Source organism: Oncorhynchus tshawytscha, linkage group LG02 (assembly GCF_018296145.1).
Source record: "Oncorhynchus tshawytscha isolate Ot180627B linkage group LG02, Otsh_v2.0, whole genome shotgun sequence".
Taxonomy (NCBI): domain Eukaryota; kingdom Metazoa; phylum Chordata; class Actinopteri; order Salmoniformes; family Salmonidae; genus Oncorhynchus; species Oncorhynchus tshawytscha.
In genome coordinates, this window is record NC_056430.1 from 21,009,133 (window position 1) to 21,022,375 (window position 13,243).

Sequence of the window (13,243 nt, forward strand, 5' to 3'; positions counted from 1 at the left end):
AAGTGCAATCGCCCTATGGGAGACTGACGGGGCTAAGGAGGCCCAACTGCCCTCCTGAGAAGAGTCACGGAAGATAGTGCCAAATCTGTCTCCATGGTGATCTCTCAGGCACACCAGCGTAGAATTTCAACTGTTGGGGAGGGAGTCAGGGCTAAAGATGGAGGGGGGATATATACCTGAAAAAATACCCCACCTGAAATACAGTGTGGCGATGCATCTTTGATGTTGCCTTCAAAGGGGTGTTGTTGAAAAAATCTGTGAAGTTCATAGCCTCAGCTGTGTCCCAAGTTTCAAGCACACAGATATTTATGCAGTCCAGCCACTTTTATACTGATTTTAACTTCTAAAATACCTATTTGCATCAGGCAGTTGATATGCATATTTAAGCTCATGAACTCAAAACACAAATGGAAGTATTATTTGTCACTTGAGAACGACAGATGTATTAGTCTTGACAGAGAAAGTTTGATATGGATCCTTTCCTATAAAATTATGTTGCTGGAGTTCACTTGTATTTGATAAACAGCATTCAACTGAGATTATTTGTTTATAACAGAGATCACCACAGCCATAAAGCTAACACTGCTATCATGAATTATCTGTTTGCCTGGTTGGGTGCTTGTGTGTTAAAGAGTGAGCCTCAATTACATTCCACAGAGTCCTTATGGGGGGCCCATGGTCCTCTGTTTGTGCCCCCTCCCCCACAACACACCACAAACTGACCTCCCCCTCTGTCAGTGAGTGTGAGACGCTACATCCCAACCCCCTTCCCACTCTGCCTTTCTAGTATGAAAGGACAGGAGATAACAGTTTGTAAGGACAGGAGATAGCCCCTAATAATTTATGTATTTGCAGATTGCTTTACCTGCAACAACCAATCTGGTGCCTCTGCTCCTCACCCCTCGATTTCCCCCACTTCATTTGAATTGCACTCAGGTTCAAGGCTTTAGGATCATGATGAAGACAAACAGATATATATTCCAGTTTGTGCCAAGATGATACCAGTATCACAATACTCGTTAGTATCATGCAAAGGAAACAAAACATGAAGCAGATTTAACTTCTTTAGGAAAAAAGCCCTAATGTTGGAAACAATCATCATTATGTTGTCTTCCAGAGTCACATTTATTTATTTTCCAAGCTATAGCACACAAAAGTTTACATACAGCATGTTTTTAAAGGACCAAAGAGTTTGGTTTGAAATGCTGGTATCGTCACAGCCCTAATTACAGTACATGTGCACAATTTATTAATTAAATTATACAACGAATTGTGAAATGCATAGATAAAGCAATCACACATGAAAATGGCAGAGAATGTTCAATATTTAATTAATTGGTTATTTTCAATAGGAAGAGTGAGTTAACGTAGAAAAAAGAGAGAGCGATAGAGAGAGCGAGAGAGCGAGAACAAGAGCAAGAGACAGACAGAACCAATTTGAGAAGTGTCTTTTTATCCACCCGATATAGAGGTAGTCATATAAACATTTCAGAATGATAGGTGTTTGATGGTTTGCTCTAGAGCCCTCGTCAGTGAAACTCAAACACAAGTATTTAATCATTGCCAAGTTAATGATTGCTGAGCGTATCTCATGGGTCGCCTACATAACAACAGAACACTCACCTGATATTTTACTGTGTGGGTTTCCTTTTTTTTCATTCTCCTTCTTTCAAAAACCTTTTACTTCAGTGAGAATACAGTAAGTCTGCTTTTAGGTTTCATCATTGCATGAAATAAAACTACAGAAGTAATGAAAACACTTACAAGTCTGAAATACATGTATATTAATTAAACAAGGAGACACATCCAGTGTAGATTAAGTGGGAAATGATCAATATTTCCTTAAATATATGCCAAGATTTTCCATAGAGAAAATAATACAACTATTCAACTGAATTATCACTGGAGAAAAGTTTGAGAAGCAACAATGTCAAATTTCCCCACATATAACCTTTTCCCATTAACTACATATGGATGAAGTCAGATATTTCTCATTTCAGATCTGGAGATGGCTTATACTAGTCCTGCACAGCGCTTCTATTGCATGGGATTAGGCCATGTATAATATTTTATATAGAGCAAAGGTGATGACCATGTGTCTACACCCCTGACCTGCGTCTATATAGAGATACAGTGGATCATGGCCATCATATTGTGAGTTCTTCTTCTAGCACGGGGAAAGGGGGATTTGAATGCTGCAATAGCACTGGGCTTTCTTTCTTGACAGTTCAGAGAAAGCGGCTTTTATAGTTATCTCCGCATGCACTTCTTGTCACCTGGACAATTTATCTCAAATTGATAACTGATTTTAGAGGGTGAGCCATTCCTCTGTAGTTATGGGATGATATCCAATAGGGTTGGATTGGTGAGATGTAGATTGTAGATTGGTAAAGAAGGCTGCATACAGTGTGATTGAAAAAAAACATGCACTCGTCAACCAGTGCTCTTCAATGATCAATAGTATACCTTAATAACTGATAATGTTCCTCCTTTTCCTTAAGAGCATTGGATGTTTTTTCTGTCCTTTACACAAGAAAGCTTTTCCCAGGCATTATGCGATTGTTGTGATTTATTAATGCAGCAAGGGGTCCATAGCAAAACTGTCAAAATACAGTATCTAATATGAGGCAAGCTGGAGGGTGACATCTAGTGGAGTGCTTTCTAACAGACACGTAGCCATATACCATTATAGTAGTGGTACGCGGTCAGCTGTTTGTTCACCTGCCTACAGTTGCCAATAACCCATCTGCAACCGCACGACTATAGGCAATGTGATAAAGTGAAAATCTGAGGCTGGCATCGGACCCGTTAATAATATGGAAAATGCGTTGTCGTCAGAGACTGCGGAAAGATTTTTTCACAGGTATGCAGAATGTTTTAGATATGTTTCTGTTTGTAATTTCTGACATTTTGGTAGGCTATTTGTTTCTTAACTTGTCTATAATAAGATACAGGCAGTTTATTATTAACTCTTGCACACCAAAATAATGTCATAAATCGATAGAATGAATCCTTCAATCTTGTTGACATCGGTCAAATTCTGTCATATTTGCTTCTTTCACGGAGCAAAGAAGTTTACCACCCAATATGTTTCTGATAAAATGTCAGTTCACCTTGGATGCATATTTGACGTGGTTGAAATACTCTCAGATTATAGCCTATGATGCTGATGAATATACCCCTACAGAAGGTATCTAACTGTGCATTTGTATTCTCTCAAGATGCTAAAGAAATAAATCATATTTCTCCACTCCTGTTCCCCAGTCAAAATGTAGGGAGAGCTGGAACGAAAGTAACAAGGGGCAAAAATAACACGGTGATTTTTTCAGAAAACACAAAAGCTAGAATGACATAGTGAAGTCACCATGTTCCTAATGTGGAGGATGACCTCCCTGCAGAAAACAGACCAGTCTGACCATGTTTCGCAAAGTTATTATCAACCAAAAGTGTTTTTGAGTGATATATGTCAAACAAAACAGGGTGTTTTTCGGTTGTAAAGTTGCATTAGAGAAGAAGAGGTAAAGAGAGAGGCCCAACTCTCTCTTTACCTCTACACCTCTTGACCCACCAAGCAAAGAGTTTTTGTATGGATGTCAATGAGTGTCGATTTTGGTCAATAAAAAAATGTATGGCTTATTTGCTACATGAGGTTTATTTGATTGAATAGAAGTTTCTTAATGCTTAGGTTGTTACGAGAGTATACTGACATCCTGCAACAACAACAAACAAAAAAACTTTATATCGGAGTTGTCTTGAGATGGTTATGTATATTCATGGCTTGAGGCTAGTAGTATAGCATCTCTCAATTGAATACAGGCGGTTGCTGTCAACAACACTCATCGAATATCCCAAAAAGTATTCAAATCATGAGATATATCCACCAATCCAAAGAAAGGATAGGCAGGAGCTAGATCGCCCGCAGTGCCACTTTGTGGACAACGACTCCCATTGTCAGGGCAGAGAGACAAGTATCGTGTCTGTATATCGATAATCTTTGGTTGCGTTTAGTTGTTGAAGGTTCCAAACATATGTAATTTTCTAAACCCATCTAGTGACTAAATGACAGCACAAGTTTCAAGTATCATGCTAACTAGTCTTAGGTGTTAGCCTAGGATAAGTTACAGGAGAGATTGGTATTAGAATTATGCCTTGGATCAGCTTCTCACAAACTTTTATCAACAGGTTAGTGGTTAAAAATATATATCTTTATGATTCTGGTCGTCAATAACCTTATGTCAATCCATGGAAATGTGATGAGCATGATGAGTTTGCCGTTTGTTATTTGTTATATCAAGACACAAGGAGTGCGCATGACAAGGATAACATTGTCAAATGTATTTATAAAGCAGATGTCACAAAGTCCTGTACAGAAACCCGGCCTTAAACCCCAAACAGCAAGCAATGCAGATGTAGAAGCACGGTGGCTAGGAAAAACTCCCTAGAAAGGCAGGAACCTAGGAAAAAACCTAGAGAGGAACTTGGCTCTGAAGGGTGGCCAGTCCTCTTCTGGCTGTGCCGGGTGGAGATTATAGGAGTACATGGTCATTTAAGGCCAGACTGATATTCAAGATGTTCAAACATCCAGCAGGGTCAAATAATAATCACAGTGGTTGTAGAGGGTGCAACAGGTCAGTACCTCAAGAGTAAATGTCATTTCGGTTTTCATAGCCAAGCATTCAGAGGTCGAGACAGCAGGTAAAGAGAGAGAGTTGAAAACAGCAGGATAGATATTGTGCACTTCTCACCAGCTGTTACTTCCGTCCCAAGGCTGTGTTACGCCCGCCCCATAGGCAGGTGCAAAATTAACATTGCGGTAGATTGCGAGTTCAAACCCCCGAGCTGACAAGGTACAAATCTGTCGTTCTGCCCCTGAACAGGCAGTTAACCCACTGTTCCTAGGCCGGGAAAAATAAGAATTTGTTCTTAACTGACTTGCCTGGTTAAATAAAATAAAAAAATGTTAGTATTGCGGAGTAACTATAATCTTGTTGATCCATTCTTAGTTATCGCCTATCACAACCATTAAACTCTGTAACTGTTTTAAAATCACCCTGAGTATGTCCCTTCCTCAACGGCAGCTGAGTTAGGAAGGGCACCTGTATTTTTGTAGTGCCTGGGTGTATTGATACACCATCCAAAATGTAATTAAAAACTAACTCCACGCTCAAAGGGATATTCAATGGCTGCTTTAAAAAAAAAACAATCTACCAATAGGTGCCCATCTTTGCGAACCTTTGGCAAACGTCCCTGGTCTTTGTGATTGAATCTTTGCTTGAAATTCACTGCTGGAGTAGACATTTAAAAATTATGTTAAACACTATTATTGCACACAGAGTGAGTCCATGCAACTTATGTGACTTGTTAAGCACTTTTTTATTCCTCAACCTATTTAGGCTTGCCATAACAAAAGTGTTGAATACTTATTGACTCAAGACATTTCAGTTTTACATTTTTTATTTGTTTGTAAAAATGTATCAAAACATAATTCCACTTCGACATTATGGGGTATTGTGTGTAGATCAGTGACACACAATCTCAATTTAATACATTTTAAATGCAGGCTGTAACGCAACAAAATGTGGCCAATGTCAAGGATTGTGAATACTTTCTGAAGGCACTGTACCTATTGAAGAAAAGTCATGTCAAGGCTGCATCTCACACACACACACACACACACACACACACACACACACACACGCACACACACACTCTTGACATTTACATTTTAGCAGGTACTCTTATCCAGAGCGACTTACAGAAGTGATTGCATACAACTCTGTAGTTCTACATACTGGTCCCCTGTGGGAAATGAACCCACAACCCACTCAATGCTGCTGTTCTTTTATACATTGTGAATTCGGAAAGAGTGGGACATCATAAACACTGGGACAGCTTAATCCTGATGCATTTATTTCTTGGTCTGACAAGAGAAAATCTAAACTATTGTCACTAAGCCCTTGCAGAGAAACCACATAATCAAAATCACATCACTTCATTGGTATGACATCATAGAGGTGGGCAGAGCAATATTCCAACAGGTTGCTCACCCCCCAAAGTACATGGTAAGATCAGTGACATAGCTTTTTTTCTGTTTTAATGTTAAGGTTATAAAGCCATGTCATAAATAATACACAGTGCCACATTGTGATTGTAACGTGCGTTGTTTGAAGAGACCAAGGCGCAGAATAATTAGTGGTCATCATATTTATTAAATGAGAACCAGCAACAAAATAACAAAGTGAAACCAAAACGACCTTACCGTTCCGTAGGCTACAAGAGCTGTACAAAAACAAGATCCCACAACATAGGTGGGGAATAAGGCTACCTAAGTATGATTCCCAATCAGACAACGATAGACAGCTGCCTCTGATTGGGAACCACACTTGGCCAAACACATAGAAATACAAAACATAGAATGCCCACCCCACATCACACCGTGACCTCACCAAATAGAGAAATGAAACGTCTCTCTAAGGTCAGGGCGTGACAGTGATGTACTGGTTACTCAAAATACATGAAAAAGTTGCCAATTTTATATTTACATTGTATAATTTTGTCATTTTTTTTAGTTGTCCTGCTTTCCCAACCATAGCTAAAGTAGGACAACATGGAGTAGATACATTGGGACAGTGTTATAGGCTTTTCCAATGGAGGTAAGAGATCCTGTACGTTGGTTAGGCAAGGCTCTGGTTCTGAAGTACTATATTCTTTAAAAAAAATATATTGTAGTACTGTTATTAGTACTGATATTTGAGTGAATTCAGAAGTGGGACACTTTTTTCATTGCTGTCTTCTGTAACTTCTTCCGGCATCTATCCAAAATATTAGCCAACACATTATACATGTCCGAAATCCTCACTGTTTTCTATTCACACAAAATGTAATTGTCATTAGGGTACAATTAGAACTAGACTACCGGTCAAATGTTTTAGAACACCTACTCATTCAAGGGTTTTTCTTTAATTTTACAATTTTCTACATTGTAGAATAATAGTGAAGACATCAAAACTATGAAATAACACATATGGACTCATGTAGTAACCAGAAATATGTGTTCAACAAATCAAAATATATTTTACATTTGAGATTCTTCAAATTGCCACCCTTTGCACACTCTTGGCATTCTCTCAACCAGCTTCATGAGGTAGTCACCTGGAATACAATTACCAAGTTAATTTGTGGAATTTCTTTCCTTCTTAATGCGTTTGAGCCAATCAGTTGTGTTGTGACAAGATTGGGGGGGTATACAGAAGATAGCCCTATTTGGTAAAAGACCAAGTCCATATTATGTCAAGAACAGCTCAAATAAGCAAAGAGAAACAACAGTCCATCATTACTTTATGACATGAGGTCAGTCACTACGAAAAATTTCAAAAACGTTGAAAGTTTTTTCAAGTGCAGTCGCAAAAAACATCAAGCGCTACGATGAAACTGGCTCTCATGAGGACCGCCACAGGAATGGAAGACTCAGAGTTACCTTTGCTGCATAGGATAAGTTCATTATAGTTACCAGCCTCAGAAATTGCATTCCAAATAAATGCTTCACAGAGTTCAAGTAACAGACACATCTCAACATCAACTGTTCAGAGGAGACTGTGTGAATCAGGCCTTCATGGTCAATTTGCTGCAAAGAAACCACTACTAAAGGACACCACAATAATAAGAAGAGACTTGCTTGGGCCAAGAAACACGAGCAATGAACATTAGACCGGTGGAAATCTGTTCTTTGGTCTGGAGTCCAAATAGGAGATTTTTGGTTCCAATCACCATGACTCTGTGAGACGCGGTGTGAGTGAACGGATGATCTTCGCATGTGTATTTCCCACTGTAAAGAATGGAGCAGGAGGTGTTATGGTTTGGGGATGCTTTACTGGTGACGCTGTCTGTGATTTATTTAGAATTCCAGGCACACTTAACCAGCATGGTTACCACAGCATTCTGCAGCGATACACCATCTCATCTGGTTTAGGCTTAGTGGGACTGTCATTTGTTATTCTACAATGTGGAAAATAGTAAAAATAAAGAAAAAACCTTGAATGAGTTGGTGTTCTTAAACTTTTGACCAGTAGTGTATAATAATGGTGTCCCAGTTTCTCTAACCTGCTGTCCCAGTCTACCAAATGTGAACTGAAAACATGGGTTTGACTCAGCGTACACAAATGTGTCATCTGTGAATATATCAACATGTTGTTTTTATGATTAGGAAACATGTTAAGGATTTCAGAAATGTATCTTGTGTTGCGCTAATATGTTGCATAGATTTCGAAAGAGGTTACAGAAGCTGGAAATGCAAAAAGTGGCCCACTTAAACCGAATTCACCCTATTTGTTCAACTGCCTTTATATACCTTTTCAACTGCCTTTAGACACATTATATTTGAAAGTCATGCTTGACATAGCATATAAGCATTTTACTGCACCTTTTATACCTGATGTAAACTGTACTTGACAAAAAATAATTTGATACATATTTAATACAGACTTTTAAATATTAAATTAGTCATTTCATCATGTTCAACGTGATATTGGCATCAGTAACTGAGTTGTAGGGTTAAAGGCTTCAGCATGCTTCACTTCGGCTGGCGAACCGAGCGAGAGTGCTCGCATGAAAATACCTTAGCTTGAAAAACGAGGGGAAAAAAACGGCAATAGTGCTGCTTGTCCATTTTAAGACGCCTTAGTCAGTATACACGTCCCAAAAATTAATCTATGATAACTAAATAAATATTTCATTGATTTTTACGTTTTTGCCGAGGAGATTTTAGTCGCGTAATTTTATATCGAACTAACATGTTTTGTTCAGTATTTATCAATGAAAAAATGTGCATGAAGACGAGTCGTCTCTCGTTAAAGAGGAAGGCTTGCGCTACGGGGGCGAGCACATGCGTAGATCAAATACACCATTAAACTGTTTATATGTCCTAATAATTCGAAAGATCGATTAAAACACCTGGTTTTCTAAGCAACCTATGCTTACTTCGATTTTGACTTAAGGCCGATTAAGAAAAGCAGATCACGGTGTTTACATAACCATTTCCATACTCGGCCTACAGCCATCAACAGTTTAATATCGAATTATTAGTGTGCATGTGAAATCTAGCTCAGACAGCCCATAGCATAGTGCAGATCTAGCGCCCATGAACTATCGGTTGCCTAGGCTACTTCAAATCCAATTCAAATGTTGGTCGAATAGTAGGCATAGCCCAGTCTAATTTCAAGTGAGACTTTTGGTGAGTATTTTTCTCATATCGACAGCGATACTTATGAAAAGCTTTTTCAGCAGTTTAATTATTCTCATAACTAGCCAAGTAAGATTTAAGTTAATTATTTTGCACCTGGTAATTAGCCTACTGCTAACTTTACCAGTTGAACTAATTAGTTTGGCCTAGTGTGGCTAGATATCCACGTGTGTGTGTATATATATATATATATATATATATATATATATACACACGTGGATATCTAGCCACACTAGGCCAAGCTAATTAGTTATATATATATATAATATATATATTCAGCAAAAAAAGAAACATCCTCTCACTGTCAACTGCGTTTATTTTCAGCAAACTTAACACGTGTAAATATTTGTATGAACATAAGATTCAACAACAGAGACATAAACTGAACAAGTTCCATAGACATGTGACTAACAGAAATTGAATAATGTGTCCCTGAACAAGGGGGGGTCAAAAGTACGTCAGTATCTGGTGTGGCCACCAGCTGCATTAAGTACTGCAGTGCATCTCCTCCTCATGGACTGCACTAGATTTGCCAGTTCTTGCTGTGCGATGTTACCCGACTCTTCCACCAAGGCACCTGCAAGTTCCCAGATATTTTCAGACTTGCTCAATGGGATTGAGATCAGGGCTCTTCGCTGGCCATGGCAGAACACAACATTCCTGTCTTGCAGGAAATCACGCACAGAACGAGCAGTATGGCTGGTAGCATTGTCATGCTGGAGGGTCATGTCATGATGAGCCTGCAAGAAGGGTACCACATGAGGGAGGAGGATGTCTTCCCTGTAACGCACAGAGTTGAAATTGCCTGCAATGACAACAAGCTCAGTCTGATGATACTGTGACACACCGCCCCAGACCATGACGGACCCTCCACCTCCAAATCGATCCCGCTCCAGAGTACAGGCCTCTGTGTAACGGTCATTCCTTTGACGATAAACGCGAATCCGACCATCACCCATGGTTAGACAAAACCGCGACTCATCAGTGAAGAGCACTTTTTGCCAGTCCTGTCTGGTCCAGCAACGGTGGGTTTGTGTCCATAGGTGACGTTGTTGCCGGTGATGTCTGGTGAGGACCTGCCTCACAACAGGCCTACAAGCCCTCAGTCCAGCCTCCCTCAGCCTATTGTAGGCAGTCTGAGCACTGATGGAGAGATTGTGCGTTTCTGGTGTAACTCGGGCAGTTGTTGCCATCCTGTACCTGTCATGCAGGTGTGATTTTCGGATGTACTGATCCTGTGCAGGTGTTGTTACACATGGTCTGCCACTGTGAGCATGATCAGCTGTCTGTGTAGTGCTGTCTTAGGCATCTCACAGTACGGACATTAAAATCTATTGCCCTGGCCACATCTGCAGTCCTCATGCCTCCTTGCAGCATGCATAAGGCAATTTCACGCAGATGAGCAGGGACCCTTGGCATCTTTCTTTTGGTGTTTTTTAGAGTCAGTAGAAAGGCCTCTTTAGTGTCCTAAGTTTTCATAACCGTGATCTTATTGTCTACCGTCTGCAAGCTGTTAGTGTCTTAACGACCGTTCCACAGGTGCATGTTCATTAATTGTTTATGGTTAATTGAAGCATGGGAAACAGTGTTTAAACCCTTTACGATGAAGATCTGTGAAGTTATTTGGATTTTTATCCAAATTATCTTTGAAAGACAGGGTCCTGAAAAAGGGACGTTTCTTTTTGCTGAGTTTATATACAGTCCCAGTCAAAAGATTGGACACACCTACTCATTCAAGGGTATTTCTTTATTTTTTACTATTTTCTACATTGTAGAATAATAGTGAAGACATCAAAACTATGAAATGAGACATATAGGATCAGGTAGTAACCAAAAATGTGTTAAACAAATCAAATTATATTTTATATTCTTCAAAGTAGCCACCCGTTGCCTTGATGACAGCTGTGCACACTCTTCATTCTCTCAACCAGCTTCACCTGGAATGCTTTTCCAACAGTTTTGAAAGAGTACCCACATGCTGAGCACTTGTTGGCTGCTTTTCTTTCACTCTGCGGTCCAACTCATCCCAAACCATCTCAATTGGGTTGAGGTCGGGTGATTGTGGAGGCCAGGTCATCTGATGCAGCACTCCATCCCTCTCCTCTTGGTCAAGTAGCCCTTACACAGCCTGTAGGTGTGTTGGGTCTTTGTCCTGTTGAAAAACAAATGATATTCCCACTAAGCACAAACCAGATGGGATGGCGCATCACTGCAGTAAATAATTATTTGTTCTTAGTTGGCTTGGCTAGTTAAATAAAAAAGTTGTGGTTTCTTTGCAGCAATTCGACCGTGAAGGCCTGATTCACGCGGTCTCCTCTGAACAGTTGATGTTGAGATGTGTCTGTTACTTGAACTCTGTGAATCATTTATTTGGGATGCAATCTGAGGTGCAGTTAACTCTAATGAAAGTATCCTCTGCAGCAGAGGTAACACTGGGTCTTCCTTTCCCCATTAGAGCCAGTTTCATCATAGTTCTTGATGGTTTTTGCGACTGCACTTGAAGAAACCTGAAAAGTTCTTGAAATTTTCCACATTGACTGACCTTCCTGTCTAAGTAATGATGGATTGTGGTTTCTCTTTGTTCATTTGAGCTGTTCTTGCCTTAATATGGACTTGGTCTTTTACCAAATAAGGCTTTATTCTATATCCCACCCCTACCATGTCACAACACAACTGACTGAAATATGTTAAGAAGGAAAGAAATTGCACTATTTTGCTATGAACAAGACACACCTGTTAATTGAAATGTATTCCAGGTGACTACCTCATGAAGCTGGTTGAGAGAATGTCAAGACTTGAATCATCTCATATGAAATATATTTTGGTTTGTTGAACACTTTTGTTTGGTTACTACATGATTCCATATGTGTTATTTAATAGTTTTGATGTCTTCACTATTATTCTACAACATAGAAAATATTACAAATTAAGAAAAAACCCTTGAAGTAGTAGGTGTGTCCAAACTTTTGACTTAGAATATATATACAGCTGACTAAATTGTTAATAGCCTTTGTCGTTTCAAAGAAGTAGGACTTTTAATGGAAATGCATTTTTCTGTTGCAACTCGCTAAGAGGTCAGGGAGGGGTGACATCATGCAATGCCTTTTCACATTTGGCTCCACAAGAGATCACTGTTCTCTTTCAGGTTCGGCAGAACTACAGCTCTTGGCTACACCTATTAATATATATATATATACATATACTGCTCAAAAAATTAAGAGAACACTAAAATAACACGTCCTAGATCTGAATGAATGAAATATTCTTATTAAATACTTTTTTCTTTACATAGTTGAATGTGCTGACAACAAAATCACACAAATTATCAATGGAAATCAAATTTATCAAGCCATGGAGTCTGGATTTGGAGTCACACTCAAAATTAAAAGTGGAAAACCATACTACAGTCTGATCCAACTTTGATGTAATGTCCTTAAAACAAGTCAAAATGAGTCTCAGTAGTGTGTGTGGCCTCCACGTGCCTACATGACCTCCCTACAACGCCTGGGCATGCTCCTGACAGTCTGGTGCAACGTGGCGTTGGTGGATGGAGCGAGACATGATGTCCCAGATGTGCTCAATTGGATTCAGGTCTGGAGAACGGGCAGGCCAGTCCATAGCATCAATGCCTTCCTCTTGCAAGAACTGCTGACACACTCCAGCCACATGAGGTCTAGCATTGTCTTGCATTAGGAGGAACCCAGGGCCAACCGCACCAGCATATGGTCTCACAAGGGGTCTGAGGATCTCATCTCGGTACCTAATGGCAGTCAGGCTACCTCTGGCGAGCACATGGAGGGCTGTGCGGCCCCCCAAAGAAATGCCACCCCACACCATGACTGACCCACCGCCAAACCGGTCACGCTCGAGGATGTTGCAGGCAGCAAAACGTTCTCCACGGCGTCTCCAGACTCTGTCACGTCTGTCACATGTGCTCAGTGTGAACCTGCTTTCATCTGTGAAGAGCACAGGGCGCCAGTGGCGAATTTGCCAATCTTGGTGTTC